This window comes from Phodopus roborovskii, unplaced genomic scaffold (genome assembly GCF_943737965.1).
Source record: "Phodopus roborovskii unplaced genomic scaffold, PHOROB, whole genome shotgun sequence".
Taxonomy (NCBI): domain Eukaryota; kingdom Metazoa; phylum Chordata; class Mammalia; order Rodentia; family Cricetidae; genus Phodopus; species Phodopus roborovskii.
The window spans coordinates 403,238-422,126 of record NW_026126014.1 but is presented as its reverse complement, the minus strand read 5'-3'; positions in this window follow the sequence as shown (position 1 = coordinate 422,126).

The following is an 18,889-nucleotide window of genomic DNA, read 5'->3' as shown; positions in this document are numbered from 1 at the left end:
TTTCTGAATGTGGCTTTGTGATTTACTCATCTGCAGGCTTGGCTTTGTTTTAGTTTTCAAATCAGTTTCCTTTCATGTTTATGATATTTTGATCCTCCCTCCTTTTCTGACTAAGAACAAAATATCCTAGCACTGATCTCTGGCCTCTTATGTCTGTCTGTATTGTGTAGACTAATGACCTATACAACCTATGATACACCATTCTAATACTGACAACTATTCTCCTGTGTTGATTCCTGAGTGATAAGGATTTCCAGTTTCATAGTATAATTAAGCTTCTCCTGGAATGCATGTTCTGATAACTAGGATATATTCATTTTGTATATGCTATGATAATAACAAAATTGTATTAATCACAAACAACAAATCAGACTAGGCAGGATGCAGTTATATATTTGTGTACACACATTCATACACACAAAACTGCATGTAAAAGTAATAATCAAAGAAAAATAGGCTATCAGCTTGAGAGTGGGGTGCTTGAAACTGGTTCAACCTAGGGGAGTTAGGATGAGCTGGAAGGAGAAGAAGAAAGAGATGGGAGAATGTGATGTAATTGTATTTCAAATAAAAATAAATTTTTAAAAAATAAACACCCGATCCTACTGGAAAAAAGTAGCAATCTTATATTAATGCTTACCAAATGACAAGGTCAACATATTTTTTTTTAAACAGAAATTGAAACAATATAGAAAATTCAAAGCAGATTAGAAGAGCAGTATCTTTTTTTTTAACATGAGGAGTTTGTTTTCAAGATAAAAATTAACTATAATTCAATCAAGGTAATTGTTATGAGGGGAATATTTGATAGTTTTTTATTGTTAAGGGATTAAAAATGGAAAATAGTTAAAACAGAAGGAATAAAAAATTCACATTTTTCAGAAGACTTTCATGCACACACAATTACTGTTGTTTATTATTTTTCTGGTCACAAAATTGTTTATCCTGGTGGTACAGATACACAGGTAATCTACCTGTACTACCTAACAAAATCCTCCATCACTACTCAAGTAATTCTGTGAGTGCTTGCCAACAAACCATGGACTCTTCTACTTTCAGGGACTTGGTAGCTGGCTCATGCAATGTGAAGGCACAGATAACCTTCTTGAGCTATTCTGTAAAGTATTTCCTCTTCTAGTTGCCACATAGCTGCTTACACAAGAGCTATCTTCCAAGCTCACCCGAGTGGGTACATCTTGTGCACCAGCTCAGCCTTTTGAGTCCACCTTACTTCACACAACCCCAACTGCCAGACCTACTCTGATTCCTAAAATCAGCACCTCAACACATACCTTTCTACCTTCCAGGTTCAAGCTGTGTGGTACTTCTTGTGATTCAGCCCTCCTGCTGTGTAAACATTGGAAACACAACTAATAAAAGAAATATACATACCCAGGTCTCATTGGGAAAGCAATATGAAAGTTTAATACAATATGTCCAGATAGTTACCTAGATGAACTCAAGGATACAGAATATCAAAATAATAGTAACAAACTTCATCAAAGAATTGAAGGAGTTTAAAGAAGACAGAGAACTGAAAGAGGATAGCATAAATATGTAAAAGGATAAAAATCCAATTCATATAAAATATATATAACCTGTTATATTTATTAACATGCATATAGTGTGTTTCATCAACACACTGCATTATATACATACAAATAAAAAGCCCAATATTCATTATGGGAAATTTATGTTCAAATTGTTGGTCAGGGGTGTTCTGGATACACTCAAAACAATAGCAAGCTAATGCTATTGTTCTGGATTGCCCATAAGAACTTGATGGTAAAAATCCTATTGGTATAGATAGCACACTCATTGGTCACAGGACTTGGAGAGACAAAGCTGTTACTGGGAAGCTTCCTCCATAATGGTTAACTTTCCTAGTAACAAAAGGTTCTACCTAGACTGCTAAAGGAGAAAAACTATCAGCAATGAGCTATGAACCACACAATTTATATCAAGAACTTGTCTCAGAAGAAAAACAACCTGGTGTACTTGTAGCATAAATGCTATCGGGGCAACTAATTGTATAATAATTATGCTTAAAGCCTGCTATACAGGAGGAAACACATGCCTGGTGCTGTAAATTTGGCCAAGAACTAATGGTTTGGGAGCTTCTATGACCCAGGTGTGAACTTACCACTACTATTTTGCTTAATGGGCATGGTATAAAACTGCCCTATAAATTCATGTCTTTATACTTATAGACTAGTGCTGCAGCTTTCAGACCTCATCAGAGATTTTTTTGTGAAGTGAATAGTATTTAATAAAAAAAAATAACTGGTCAAAGTGCAGAGATTAAGTGACATGGATTGTTTTGCTTCAGATGCAGCAACTATATTGTAACCCTTAAGATTCATGGACCATTGTTTAAGAGGCAGCCAGAAAGATTTTTAAGACCCAGAGTTCAAGGAAGATCACTACCCTCATGAACTCAAAGCAGCTATAGTGGCCTCCACATGAAGTGTTCAAGATTATCTCAGTCAATGTTCCAACATGGATTGAGGAGGAGTTCATAAGCCTTCCCTGCACAACCCCAACTCAGATGGAGAAACTACTAATAGCTGACTGCTTGTGAAAGGAGCATCAGTTTTTTCTAGGGGTGTGGTTAAACATGCTTCTGTGACTTATTCCTGTGTTCATGCATTTATGGAAAGCACTATGTGATGTATTTAAAAAAGGAGGACATGAAGTTTAAGGTGAGATTGGGGGGTAGATATTGGAGGAGTAGTGGGAGGAGAGGGGAGTTTATGTGATCAAAACATATTTTTGCATGCATGACATTCAGAAAGAATTAATACAAATATATTTTTTAAAATTGGTTATGAAACACAAAATTGTCAAACACAACAGAGTCTTAAATTCTGTGTAGATATGGATAGAATGAAACATGGACTGGTATTATTAAAATAAAAATATTTTTCAAGGGTGACCATTTGTCAATGGACAACAAATGGTTGTGTTCTTTTCTGGTCAAGACTACCTCCTCCTTTTCCAAATTTTCTTCAGTTATTTCTAATTCTTTGTTAAAGATCCATGGGCTTTTCCCCATACCCTTTGGCATGTTCTTTGGTATCATCATTGTTCAGTTTATGTTTCGGCAGTAATTTTGGTGAGACTTTAAATGGTCATCTTTGAAAGTATCCATATATGTAAATTATAAAATCTAAACAGGCAATACTTAGGAATATATAGATATATTCAGATTATTATTAATATTATATATAAACACATATAAATATTATGTAAATATATATGCAAATAACTTATAGGCATGCAATAAAAATTAGTGAACAAAAAGAAGCCATGAATTCAGAGGGGAATGGAGAGGAGTATCTGGAAATGTTTGAAGGGAGGAAAGGGAACAGATAAATAATGTAATTATAATTTCAAAAATAAAATAAAAAGTAAAATATTTTGCCAATTTATTTCAAGAGGACACTCAGTGTCTAGTACTGGAATCATTTCTATGTAGTTATCCGAAGCTTGGAAGATTGAGCATCTTTAATATCTATCTAACTCAACCTCCTAGTCTCTGAAGATTGAATTGGGAAAGAAAAGTGGTTTAGATGAGGCAGAAAACATTTGCTTAATTTGGTCATTGTCATAATTCAAAAATACTAATTTTTCATAATCTTTGTGATGAACAGGCAATTATACATTTTGATATATCTCTTTTAATGATCATAATTAAATATGATTTGTCATTTTGGTTTCACCAATAAATCAAAGTAGATCACAAAGTAGAAATCATCTATTGTATACATTCATTCAAAATATTTAAAAGGAAGAGATGAAAAGCTCATCCAAGGGAAGAGTTCAGTGTCATAACTCTTTATTTCAAGACTACTATAGCTATCTCTCAGTGTTCATGAGCTATCCATTTAGAAAAGATTTGAAATTAGTCTGAGGCTTCATTTCTTTCATTATAAAATGGTGGTAAATATTTCATCTGTAGCATAGATTACTAGGAGATATGCTGGCTAGTTTTTGTAGATTTGACATAAGAGAGGTGGAAACCACAACTGAGAAAATGCCTCCACCAGATTGGACTGTGGACAAGCCTATAGGGCATTTTATTGGTTGAAGATTGATGTGGGTGTTTCCAACTTATTGTTGCTGGTGCCAACCCTTAGCTAGTGGTCTTGAAAGCTATAAGAAAGCAGGCTGAAAGATTTCTGCATGTTCTTAGAATCCCCCATGACAGTGCCCCTTACCAGCAGGAAGTAGTTTGGAAAGAACGACGCCCAAATTCCAAAATATTGTCTATAAATGCTTGTTTTCATTTAAATGGACTTGGTTATAAAAAATAAAAAAAAAAAAAAAAAAGAAATCAGCTGAACAAGCCATGAAGAGCAAGCCAGTAAGCAGCACCCATTCATGTATTCTGCTTCAGTTCCTGCCTCTAGGTTCTTGCTGAGTTCCTACTCTGGCTTCCCTCAGTGATGAAGTGTGGCCTGAGTGTTATAAATTGAAATAATCCCTTTCTCCTGAAGTTGCTTTGGTTGAGTGTTTTATCAGAGCTTCATAATCCTAAGACATGAGGATTGAGCTAAATGTTTCTGAAACATTTAGTATCCTGTTTCGTGCTTTTAAAAAAAGCCAAATAAACATCATTCTTTGATATACATACATACATACATACATACATACATACATACATACATACATATATATATGGGTCATGCACACAATAGTACTAGCACTTTGCTCATAGTTGGTTATAAATTACAGATATTTCTTTAAGTTTGATCTTGTTCCTAGTATTTTTTCCTTCTTGTTGACATTATTGCTATTTTTCTAGGACTCTTTTCTTACTAGTGTGTCAATATCATTTTGCCTGATTTTTTTAGTGTTCTCATTCCTCCCTGTTTTAGAAATTTGATTCCCATATCATCATATTCTACTTCCTTGCCTTGACTAGTAGTTGCTTTCCTTTAGCTCTGTTAAAATAAATATCAAAGAAGGTAGGGCACATTAAGTTGTTAATAATGTACATTTTATTGGAGCTTCTTTGAGTGTTGGATAGCTAGCTTTGGATGTTACTTCTATAGTTGAATTAGGTTGCTCACCAATGAGTTGTTTCTCAGCTTCCCAACATTTATAATGGCAGTCCATAATAGCAGTCCTTTAGAAATGACTGCTATAACCATTTAATTAAATCTCTTCATATGTATATTATACTAAAACATAAAGTCAAATAGGATGAGACTTATCTCCTTGGTTCAATGTGATAATTGTAGAATACAATGAAACCATTTTGGAATGTGTCATAGTTTCTGTGAGAGGTACATATTTTAAAGTAACTATATATGGGTGATTGTTATGTTTTTCTTCTGAAAAATGAATTATGCTCATGGTGAGAACTTCAGAAGTTAAGAATTAATCATTAGATATAACATTAGGCTGTCCAAAATGTCATGAATTCACATTACAAGAAGAAATTATACAACTAAATGGACATCATCTGGTTTAGTTTTCAGAATAATTATTCTTCAATTGATTTATTATATTAGATAAAAATGAAGGTTAATGCTTATGCTAATTGGGAGATTTTTGTTAGCTTTTATTTTTCATACTGAAGTACACATAGATTAATTCTAAGCTTTATTATATTGTATTAAGATCACTATCATATAGAAAGCACATAGATCCAAGTATATCAAGTTTTAGCTGTAATATGAATTAATTCAAGACATATTTGATCTTTGTTAGAGAAAAATATTTCACTAGAGAGTAATAAATGGTGAGGGAGTTTGCTTCTGAAATATTAGTTAGGGTTATTAGGGGCCACAGGTAAATAGAAGGTGGTAGCAACCTGCTTCTCCCTTGTGTTAATGAGAAAATAATTATTTGAGAATGACTCTTTGCAAGCAAAATCCCAGCATGGATGGCTTTTAATATTTGTTCTTTGAGAAAAGAGAGTGCTAAAAAAGACTATAGAAAGATGTTAATCAAAACTGTTAAAGTTCCAGTATTCTAAATCTTCTTCCATGTATGAAAAAAGTCCACTCAGATAAACTTCCATCTACATGAGGATTGTGGTATTGTTTATTGAATTTGTCATTGTAAATGCACAGCAATACACTTAATGTGAGCACATCATGATTTCACTGTGAATCGTGATTTCTAATTCATAGAACAGCTATTTGATTTCTGTTTTACCATATAAGAATGGTGCTTTTATTCTTAAAAGAGTGTTTTTGATCCTCTTTCCGTGTCTATTGCAGACTATATAGATGCTTAAAAGAGGTTGTAAATTCTCATGTTTTTCATTTCTCAGATTAAGAAAGTCCCACATGATTATTCCACAACCCCTAAAGAGGAGTCTATGACATAAGGGTCTCATCACTCCCATACCAACCTTGTGGTGATATTTTGTTTATGATCTAACAATTTGCTGAAGAACACTAGTCAGCCATAGAGGCCAGGCAGTCTCTCACCTTTAATTCCAGGAGCGACACTAATAAACAACAGAAGATGCTGGTGGTGCAAACCTTTAATCTCAATGTTAGAGAGGAATATAAGGTTATGGAGACAGGAGTGAAGTGTTTTCCCTTTGCAGTTGTGCTGAGAACATGATTACTCCTTTTTTGTCTGAGCCTTGGTAGAGGTGATAACTATAATGGTTAGCTGCTTTGCATTCCTGATCTTCAAATTGAGCTACAATAACTGTCTCTGGGAATTATTATTCATGCTACAATATCTATCTCTCTTTTGGGGACCTAAGAAATTCCATAGAGCATTGAGTAGTATAGTCCAGTGTGAATTACAGAGTTTCAAAGACATATTGAACTCAAGGACTCCAGACTGACACCTAGAGAATGTTCATAAAACCAAATTAGTCCTCCTGAACATGAGTGTCAGTTGAGGGGCTTCAGTAGTCTATGGTACCACTAGCAGTGGATCTAGTATGTATTCCTAGTGCATGAACTGGATTTTTGGATCCCATTTCTAATGGAGCAATATCCTCTCATCATAGATACAGTGGGGAGGACTGTATAGCATAGATACAGGACTAGGTCCTGCCCCAAATCATGTGACAGACTTTGATTATCTCACTTTCTCTTCTAAGAGGATTTATGTTGAGATATTTGATCCATTTGGACTTGAGTTTTGTGCAAGGCAATAGACATGGGTGTATCTGCAGTCTTATACACAACATCATCCAGTTGTGCCAGCGTCATAGTTGAAGATGCTTTCTTCCTCCTATTGTATACTTTAAGCTGCTTTGTCAAAAATCAGATGTTCAAAGATGTGTGGGTTAATATCAGGATTTACAATTCGATTCCACTGGTCTATTTATCTATTTTTTTGTACCAATACCAGGCTGTTTTCGGGAATATAGATCTGTAGTAAAGCTTAAAGTCGGGGATAGAGATGCCTCCTGAAGTTCCTTTATTGCACAGGGTTGATCTGGCTATCCCAGGTTTTTTATTTTTCCATATAGTTGATTATTTTCCTTTCAAGGTCAGTGAAGAATTGTGCTGGGATATTAATGGGCATTGCTTTTGGCAAGATTGCCATTTTTATTATGTTTATCCTACCTATCCAAGAACATGGGAGATCTTTCTATTTTCTGGTATCTTCTTTAATTTCTTTCTTTAAAGACACAACATTCTTATTATGTAGGTCTTTCATTTGTTTGGTAAGTGTTACCCCAAGATACTTTATGTTGTTTGTGGCTATTGTAAAGGGCAATGTTTCTCTGATTACTTTCTTAGCCCCTTTGTCATCTGAATAAAGTTGGGCAACTGATATTTTTTTGAGTTTATCTTGTATCCTGCTAGTTTGCTAAAGGTGTTTATCAGCACTACTTGTTCCCTGGTAGAGTTTTATTGTGTAGCTTATGTAAACTATCATATTATCTGAAATAGAGAAAGATTGACTTTTCCTTTCAAATTTGTATCCCCTTGATGTCCTTTTGTTGTCTTATTGCTCTAGCTAGAACTTCAAGTATAATATTGAAGAGATAATGAGAGAGAGGACAGCCTTGTCTTGTTCCTGATTTTAGAGGAATTGCCTTAAGCTTCTCTCCATTAAGTGTGATGTTGGCTGTTGATTTACTGTGTATTGCTCTTATTATGTTTAGGTATGTTCCTATTATCCCTGATCTCACAAAGACCTATATCGTGAAAGGGTGTTGAATTTTGTTGAAGGCTTTTTCAGCATCTAGGGAGATGGTCATATGGTTTTTCTTTTTCAGTTTGTTTATATGGTGTATCATGTTGATAGATTTTCATACGTTAAACCATCCCTGAAACAGGGATGAAGCCTACTGCTTATGGTGGATGATTTCTATGATGTATTCTTGGATTTGGTTTGGCAGTATTTTTATTGAGTACTTTTACATCAATGTTTATGAGGGATATTGGTCTGTAGTTTTTTTTTTTCTTAGTTCTGTCTTTGTGTGGCTTGGGTACCAAGGTGATTGTAGCCTCATAAAAAGAGTTTGCTAATGAATCTTCTGTTTCTATTATATGGAACGATTTGAGGAGTGTTGGTATTAGCTCTTCCTTGAATTTCTGTTAGGATTCTGCACAGAACCCATCTGGTCCTTGGCTTTTATTGGTTGGAAGGCTTTTGATTACTGTTTCTATTTCGTTAGGGGTTATAGGTCTATATAATCTGTTTGTCTGTTCTTGATTTAATTTTGGGAAGTGATGGTTATCCAGAAATTTGTTCATTTCCTTTGAATTTTCAAGTTTTGTGGAGTACAGGTTTTCAAAGTATGACCTGAACATTGTCTAAATTTCCTCTGTGTTCGTTATATCTCCCTTTTCCTTTCTGATTTTGTGAATTTGCATGTTCTCTCTCTGCTTTTTGGTTATTTTGGATAAAGTTTTGTCTATCTTGTTGATTTTTCACAAAAAAACAAACTCTTTGTTGCATTGATTTTTCATATTGTTTTCCTGGTTTCTACTTTATTAATTTCAGCCCTCAAGTTGATTATTTCCTGGCATCTACTCCTCTGGGGTGAGTTTGCTTCTTTATGTTTAAAGGTTTTCAGTTGTGGTGTTTATTCTCTTATGTGACTATCCTCTGTTTTCTTCATATGGGCACTTAGTGCAATGAACTTCCCTTGTAACACTGCTTTCAAGATGTCCCATAAGTTCGGGTATGTTGTATCCTCATTCTCGTTGAATATTAGAAAGTCCTTAATTTCTTTCTTTATTTCTTCTTTGACCCAGGAGTGGTGCAATTGCACATTGTTCAGTTTCCATGAGTTTGCAGGTTTTCTGCTATTTGTGTTTTTGATGAATTCCAATTTTAAAGCATGGTGGTCCGATAATATACAAGGGACTATTCCTATTCTCTTGTATCTGTTGATGTTTGTTATGTCACCTAGTATGTGGACGATTTTAGAGAAGGTTCCATGTGGAGCAGAGAAGAAGGTATATTCTTTTGTCTTTGGATGGAATGTTCTAAAGATGTCTGTTAACCCCAGTTGAGACATAACTTCTGTTAGTTCTTTTGTGACTTTGTTAAATTTCTGACTGGTGGTCCTGTGTAGGGGTGAGAGTGGAGTGTTGATGTCTCCCACAATAAAGTGTGTGAGATTTTATGTGAGCTTTGAGTTTTAGTAGAGTTTCTTTTATGAATGTGGGGGCATAGATGTTCAGAATCGAGACTTTGTGCTCATGGATTTCTCCTGTGTTGAATATGAAATGACTGTCTTCATCTCTTATGATTGGTTTTCGTTTGAAGCCTAACTTGTTAGATATTAGGATAGCCATGCCTGCTTGCTTCTTGGGTCCATTTGATTGGAAGATCTTTTCACTGCCTTTACCCTGAGGTAATGTCTATCTTTGAAACTTCGATGTGTTTCTTGTATGCAGCAGAAGTATGGATTCAGTCTTCGTGTCCATTCTGTTAGCCTGTGTCTTTTTATAGGCAAGTTAAGACCATTAATGTTTAGGGAAAGGAAGGATCATTGATTGTTAATGTGTGTTTGTTTTAGAATTGTTGTTAGCAGTGGTATTGTGAATATATTTGTCCTGCTTTACACTTAGGTTCTGGTGAAGTGGCCTTATCTATTTCCTATGTCTTTGTGAGCATAATTAAATTCCTTGGGTTGGAGTTTTCCTTCCATAATGTTCTGTATGGTTGGATTTGTAGAAATCGTATTGTGAAAATCTGGCTTTGTCATTAAATAATATCTTGTTTTCTCTGTCTATAGTGATTGAGAGTTTTGCTGGTCATAGTAACCTGGTCTGGCATCTGTGGACTCTTAGTACTCGTAGAACATCTATCCAGGACCTTCTAGCCTTGAGAGTTTCCATGGAGAAGTCAGGTGTGATTTTGATACATCTGCCTTTATATGTTACTTGTCCTTTTTCCTTTGCTGCTCTTAATATTCTTTCTTTATTCTTTTTGTTAGGCGTTTTGATTATTACTTGTGGAGGGGTCCTTTTTTTGGTACACTCTATTTGGTGTTCGGTATGCTTCTTGTACTTTCATGGGCATGTCCTTCTTCAGATTGTGAATATTCTCTTCAATGATTTTGTTGAATATTATTTCTGCACCTTTGAGCTGGGCTTCACCTTCCTCTATGCCTATTATTCTTAGGTTTGGCCTTTTCATGGTATCCCACATTTCCTGGATGTTTTGTGTTACAGATTTATTGGATTTACGATTTTCTTTGGTTGATGAATCTATTTCCACTAGTGTATCTTCAGTGCCTGAGAGTCTCTCTTCCATCTCATGTATTCTGTTGGTTATGCTTTTGTCTGTAGTTACACATCGTTTGCCCAGTTATTCTATTTACAGCCTTCCTTCAGTTTGACCCCAACTGGATGGCATTCCCCTACATATAGAATTGGGGTGGGGGGATGGGAGGGGAGGGTGTTTAGAGTGTATGTGAGAGGGCAGAGAGGGTAAAAGGGAGGGAAGGAGGGAGGGAGGGCTGAGGGCAAGGGAGGAAGGAAGGGAGAGGGAACTGGGATCGACATGTAAAATAATAAATTAAATTAAAAAAAAATGCTTTGACTCCAAAATTTAAGTTGAAGGACAAGTTCCTGGGGAAAAGGATTTCTATTTTTGTTTCCACAGAAAATGAAAAGATGTGGATTCTTTCCAGACTAATGTGGTTTGATCATGCCAGACCACCTGAAACAGAGTACAAGCTGATCCTACATTCAAAACAGCTGGACAAAACAGCCGTACAGACTACAGCCAGGATATCTGAATCTTCTTCGAATCCCCCATGACAGCGCCCCTTACCAGCAGGAAGTAGTTTGGAAGGAACGATGCCCAAATTCCCAAATATTGTTTATAAATGTTTGTTTTCATTTAATTGGACTTTGTTATATAAAATAAAATAAAAAAGGTTGAAATTACTGAACTATCTGAACTATTTTTACTCAGATAACATTTTTATTAGTTCTTCAAAAATTTCAAGTTAAAACAAATTTTGTTGTTAATAAATTATTAAATAGTATATGGGAATATAGCAGATATATATCCCCCAGAGGAGGGCATTTATATAATCTGTTTAACTCATCTGACCATAGCCATCAAATTAAAGAAACTTGAAAAAACCTATCAAAATAATTTTTGGAGAGCAGTTCTAATAATTTAAATACTATGTATTGGTGATGAACAACAGATGATACTTCAATGTGGTTCATTCTGCCATCTGTAGTGGAGGTATTCTTAAGGAACATAATGTCACCAGAGAAATGACTTCTTTTGTGCCATTAAAAGTCAAAAGATCAGAGAGGGATATATGGAACGATTTGGAGGGAGTAAACAGAGGATGAGAAGGTTGTAATTGAATTACAGTTTCAAAATAGAATGAAAAGAAGATGTAAGTAATTAGGGGAATTACAGACAGCAAGATATATGTTAAATCATTATTCTTTGCCCCTTTTCAATATCTGATAGAGTTATTGATGCTGCCTTAGTGGTGGTAGGTAAACGAGGGAAACTTATAAAGGACAATACAACTGCTGAATCAAATTCATATTTCATAAAATATTACTTCACAATACATCAAGATAATTTATGCCAAGAAGCATTTAAAATGGATAATATCATTCAAGTGGTCATGAAAAATATGAGTTTTGTAAGGGGTATAAGATTAATTAATTTCAATTCCAAGAATTCCTTAAAAGTGTTGATGTTGACATGGTATTATAATTCATTTTTGGGAAGTAAAATAGCTGAGTTAAGGGAAAATGATGAGCTGTTCTATGATTTACAATGTTTTAAGTTGTTTATAGCATCTAAAACAAACTTTGTGCTAGATCTTGATGATGAAAACTTGCTTACTGTTTAGCATTTTTAGTGGATTAAACCACTCATTTCAATGAGTTAAATATTCAGCTTGTAGGAAAAACAAATATTTTATTAATACAATGTTTCAAGTCATAACAGCATTCCTAATGAAAGTGAAATAAAGGCAAGGTCAAATTAAGGCAAACAATTTTAAGCATTTTGACACATTGACTAAACATAGTCTTGTGAATAGCAAAAAAAAAAAAAAAAAAGTAGCCTTAATTTTCAGACTGATTTAATAATTTGAAAACAGATTTCAATATTTCTAGGGAAATTATCAATATTTTGGCATATTTGTGACTCCAGTTTCATCTCACATAGATATTTCCATTGAAATTTTCCAAGCACAATCCCTATAACTACATTCTGACATTCAACTGAATGAAAAATTGAGTATGTCTTTTCTAGACTTTTAAAAGTTTTACCTTCAAAGATATAAATATTCATCAGTTCATAATCACACATCTTTGATGGTATCACTTTTAGAAGCACCTCCAATTGTGAGCAGCCATTGTTAGAAACAGAGTACAGTCAGAGTAAAATTATAACAAAAATATCTTCCAAGTACCAATGAGAATCCAGAGAGAATAACAATAATGTCCACTAAGCCTGATGTTAGTTCATGGATATATCAAATACAGGGTCAAATATCTCATTAGTTTCTTCTTCTTTTTTTTACTTTCATAATAAAAATATCAAAATAACAATTTATAAAGTTTTATTATTTACATGTTTACGTTATTAGCGATCATAAATTTGTACCTGTTCAATGATTAAAATGAATCAGATTTACTTATTATACTTTTTATGTATGAGTATTTGGTCTGTGGCTCACATGTGGGCCTGGTGCCCATTAAGTTTAGAAGAAGGTGTCAAATGCCCTGGTACTGGAGTTGCTGGTTGTGAGCCACCATACAGGTTCTGATAATTGAATCTGCATCCTCTGTAAGAGCAACAAGTGTTACTAGCCACTGAGTCATTTCTCTAGCTTCACTGCACATTTTTTAAAAAATACATGAGTTAGGTACTTTATAATTAGGGTTAATTATACACAGAATTTCTTTTCTCATCAACTTTTGTAAGTGCATGTGTATGTAATGTGGGGTCCTGGATGATCCCTTTTCATTCAGTGTAGCCCAGGGAAGTTAAAAGGTTGCATATCTTCAGTATTCCTGAAATACTTCTCTAGCCTTGTCTTTCCTTGTTTTTCTATCCTCTTGCAAATAAATATATTAACATCTAATTCACAAAAATATGTGAATATTCTTCCCTACAGTAATCTCTTTTGTATATTTGTCCTCATACTAAAACTGTGTCTGTTCCCAGATCCAGCTAATGTGCTATAATTCCAGGAATCTGTCTTTTTTATTCAGGCAATGTAATGACACCCATTTGCACAATTATTGTACTATGTACATGTAGAACTGTATAATAAACATTTTCACATACCTCTTATTACTATACAGTGAAATTTTTGAAGCAAAATAGCTACCTTAATTCAATCTCCTTTTTTTCTGTATACAGTGCATAAATTCCCCCAATAAATAATTTTTAAATGTGACCTAGCCAATATGCCTTGTAGGTCACAGTAATGATCAGAAATTTAAATTAAAGAATATAGACTTTTTTCCTGAAATCTGGTCTCTGCTATTCTGGTTAATATAACCTTCATGTTCACTTATACTATAAATCAGTCATACCTCTGGAAATCTTGCATGAAAGGCAGAAGATAATGAATTAGTTTTGAAAGCTTATTTATAATTCATATTCACAATAGAAAACTGAATGTGATACATATTGCTTTTTAATAATATAAATGCATAAATATTAGGTCTACAGACTCAATTCTTAATGCTTAAACTTTTTTATTTCTGTCAAAAATAAATGTAATTAGATATTTTAAATGTGAGAAAATTCTAATCCATTACTACTGAGGTGCATTATCCTGATTTTTAGGGCACAGATTGTTGCAAACATTGAAATAATACATTCTTGTTTATTCATACCATGTCCTGGAATAAAAAAAACAATAAAAGGGGATAGTTAAACAGAATATTTAAAGCTCAGAAAATTGATTATTTTTGTTTGTAAATTTCATATCCCCAAAGTTGGTAAGTATTGTAAATATTTACCTAGCACATCTATACAAAACTTTTGCCTTGTGACCTCTTCTGCTTCCTCCTTTGCTTCATCCAACTTCCCCGTGCTTGAAAACATCTGTTTTGCAAGTTATGGTAATTGCTGAATTTAGCTGAGTGTCATGTTTTCTATTTTTTTTTTAAAGAAAAGAATGCTTTCAATTATTGTTGCATATATTTAAATGTGACCCATTGCAATGTATTGGTACAATGTGTACTGATCATATCAGGGTAATTAGAATTTTGTATCATTTCAATTTATGTTTAGAGTCTCTTAGATTCTATGTTCAAGTTTTTTTTTTCTGACCTGTATAATAGAGTGCTATGAAGTAATTTTACTCCACTTTGCTATAGAATGTTAGATTATATTCATTCTATCTTTGTACTTTTGTACCATTCTCCAACCTCCCTCAATACTTTTTCCTCCCTAGCCTTCCTCCCCTTTAATAAACACTACTCTTCTTTGAATTAACATTTTAGCTTTAACATATGAATAGGAACCTGATAGTTTCCATGTGTGACTATGGTGCATGCATGAGTCTTGTTAATCATAAATGTAGGCATTTATGTTTTTATGTTGTAGGGGCTGCTAAATCTTCAGAAGATTCCTGTGTTATGTAGCGGGTTCAAAAATGAGACTATGCACCCATTTTGATAGAATAATGTTTAAATAAATCAATGAATAACTAGAATCACCAAAGAAGCTGTTTTTTCTTAGTTAAAAAAAGCAAGTGTTCCAATGGCTAGTCACTTCATCAACACTTCTATGTACTTCTAAAGTTTAATATGGATTCCAACTATGAACATTTGATACTGTCATGTTGATCATTCTCTGTATTTTCACATATGTCCCTAGAGTATTAAAACACTGCAGTTCATTTATTGAGAAGAGTAATAAAATCTTATCATGAAGAAGAGCCATACTTGATAAATTTATAGCTCCTGTACTAAGTATTACATACTTGCTGTGTGCATATATTTTAATGCCGTTCATTTCACTATAAATTTTCTGTGCCCATGGGTAAATCTAATTGCTCTACATTGTACTTTTTCTTGGCATTCTGGTGCTCAAACCATGGCTTGGAGCATTTTAAATAAAATTTAGGGGATAGCTTTGAGATATCATGCAGACAAGAAAGTTAAAATCCTCTATCTCTACAAGTCTGCTTATTTGAGTGACTAAAGGGAGTTTAGTTAGCCTTTGATTCTAATAGTGGATTAAAGTTAAAATAATAAATAGATACATAAAAATGGTGATGATAAGCTTCTCTTATACTAGGCTGTAGCAACTAGGATAATAATATAGCGTGGGTCATGGAGCCATTTAACATTAGAGAAATTGAACAATAAATAGTAATTAGATTAAAAATTTTTTGCAAAACCAAAATTCCACTCTGTTGTATTTAAGGCAGTATCCCCGCATGGCAGAAATGTTGGTACCATGAGGCTTGAATTCCTCTTTGAATATCATAGATAATATTGTTTTGTTTGTTTGTTTATTATGTGTCTGTTTTGGAAAAATTTGTGCTTCCCCTAAAACTATGCACTTTGATTTTTCTCTGCCGCACATTATATTTCCATTTTAGTTTATTGTTATTTTTTATTTAAATTAAAAAATTTATTTTATATACCAGTTCCTGTTCCCTCTTCCTCCTATCCTCTTACTCACCCCTTCATCTCCCCTTCTCAGCTCCCATCCACTCCTCAGAGAGGGTGGATCTTCCCATGGGGGATAGTCAAAATCTGTCACTCCATGTTAGTTCTTATCACTATACAACTTAGTATAATCTTTTATGTTTCTTCCTATATGATAGTTCGACAGGGATGCCTTAAGCAATGCTTAACTAGTTGAAAGGGAAATTCCCTTTGAAGGTAATATTTCCATTTTAGCTAAGACTTCCTAAGTCTTAACTTATGTGTTAATTATAATGGTCAATATTTCAATGACTGTAGTACCCAATTCCTGTGTTTTACAACCATTCTGGTTATGAAGAAATATGGCAGACACACACTTTAAATTTCAAATAGAAAGAAAAAGTGGAGAGTTAGATAATGCTAACTGTGCTTAGAGAATTTTCATAACAGAAGTGAAGTCTGAACTAGTAAAAAAGATAATACAAATTAGCAATTTAGTTTTTAAAATTTACTTTGGCAACAGAATAGACATTGAAAGACACAAAGACTAGAAGCTAATTTATTGCCTCATGGGAGTTATGAGAACAATGTGGACTGCAGTGATATGAAAGAACTTGAGGAAAATTGACAAATTCGTTTTAATTTTATAGACAGACTTAAGGGGGCTCGATTGGTGACTTTTTGTATGTGTAGTACAAGAAAGAAGGAGGAACTAAAAGCAAATCCCAGGTTTCATCTTAGAGAACTGTGTGAAGTGTACCATAATGAAATTTGGATTTTAAATAAAAAAACAAATTAGGAGTGTAGAGAAAAAAAAAAAGAGTTTTTCCCTTGATGTACAAAGAATGGATAAGTTGTGTATTCATAGTTGGTGGGGAAATGCTAATCAGTTTTGTGTCTGTTTTTCTGTTAAATGTTCTAGACAAATTCCTCTCATGTTTAGATTTCTGCATTTCTATTCTGGACTAAATTAATATCTGCTATATAACTGAACAAAGTATTTCTGAGACTGATATTCGGGAGTTCAAACTATTTTGGAAAGAAAAAAAATAGTGTATGGTGTTCTGCCATGTGCATGAAACCTACTTCCATTTACTGGCTTAAGGTAGTAAGACTATTTGCTTAGATACACTTGAATTTATTATATAAAAGGAATATTGCTGCTCCAAGGAGTTGTATTTAAGGGTCTGGAAAAAGTCAAGAATATAGAATGTCACCTTATAGATCCAGAAAAGCCTTTCTGGTATGGAAATTGGGGTGTGTGCCTCTAGCTGATTGGCCCCTTCGTGCCTAGAAGAGGAAATTGAAGAAAATTTAAGTTTTGAATGGGGTTGGACCTCTATGAACATTGGAAAGATACCTACAGCACATTTAAAATACTTAGTTAATAGCTATTAAATATCTTGTGATGATAATGTCACATGTAAATAATTAAAAATCTGCATCAGAAAGCAACTAATCTAGCTGGAGAAAATAGCCTGAATTATTAGTGTCTGCTTATAGAATATGGGGGTAGATATGAAATGAATCTAAATGAACAAATAAAATACTTAAAAATCCCGAGAGGATGAATTATCTACCAAGAAAATAGCTGAGTAAAATGAAGGAGAGTTTTCTTTTATGTTCTAATCCCATGACACAAATATTCTGTACTAGCCTATTTGCTATGAACCTGAGTTCAGCCCACTCAAACTGAGTACAAGATGCCACACTAAAACTAGTATAGCCTTCTTAAATCATTCTCAAACAAACCGAAAACCTATTTTTTCCTTTTTAATTGACTTCAGTGTGCAAAATCAACTTATCGGTCAATGTATTCAAACCCCAGACTCTTTTCTCTTATTTGTCCTTATTGTACTATTTATTTCAATCATTTCTCTGTCAGTATATATTTTTCTCAGGTTCTGTGCTCATTTCATGTTTCACTACCACATTATAAAACAATAATACTTTTGGAAAATCCTATTAATAGTTGATTTGACTTTACACACAGGAGTGGGCTATGGGTTACATAGCCCTTGATGGGAGATGCCATTCTGTATATGTTTCTCATACTGGGTAATAATAAAGCACTGTTGGCCAATACGAAAGGAAGATAGGAGAGACAAGGAGGAAATAGGAAGTAGTAAGGAGGAGCCAAGGTGGAGAGTCTGGAGAGAGCAGTATGTGGCAGCCGGCTCCGGGTAAGAAGACCATGTGGAAATACATAGATTAACACAAATGGGTTAATACTTAAGACAGAGCCGATAAGAAAGTAGTAAATGGCCAATAGTATAATATCAAATACAGAGTCTCTGTGCATTATTTGGGGCTGGTGTCGTGGCAGCAGGACAAGACCAGGCGACGGGTGGAAAAACACATACTCGTTACAAGCCCTAGCTCTAATTAAATGCCCAGATATAATCCTACCTCATATTACCTCAAGAGTAGACAGTAATGACCTATTATATAATATCTAGTAGACATAAACAACAAACCATGGAATTTTCAAATGTTATTTAAAATTATTCATTATGCATATGATGTGTCTTTGAGTGTGTATCTTGAGTACCATTCATTTCTCCTGAAGATCCATACTTAACCCATCTACCCATATTTGAGTCTTAAGTGACTTTTTTGACACTCTGAATAATATCTCTTCTTAACTTTCTTGTTGTATGTAGTGAGTGAGATGAACTTACTGAATGTCAGAAGGCTAGAGAAAAAGAGAACAGGTTACAAATTAGCTGTAGTTTCACCTCTCCCGACAAATGTCAAAGTTCCATCTGGACTCTGAGAAAGTTTTTTTTATTACTTTTACCAGTTTGAAATCTAAAGTGTTGTGGTGTTTGTTT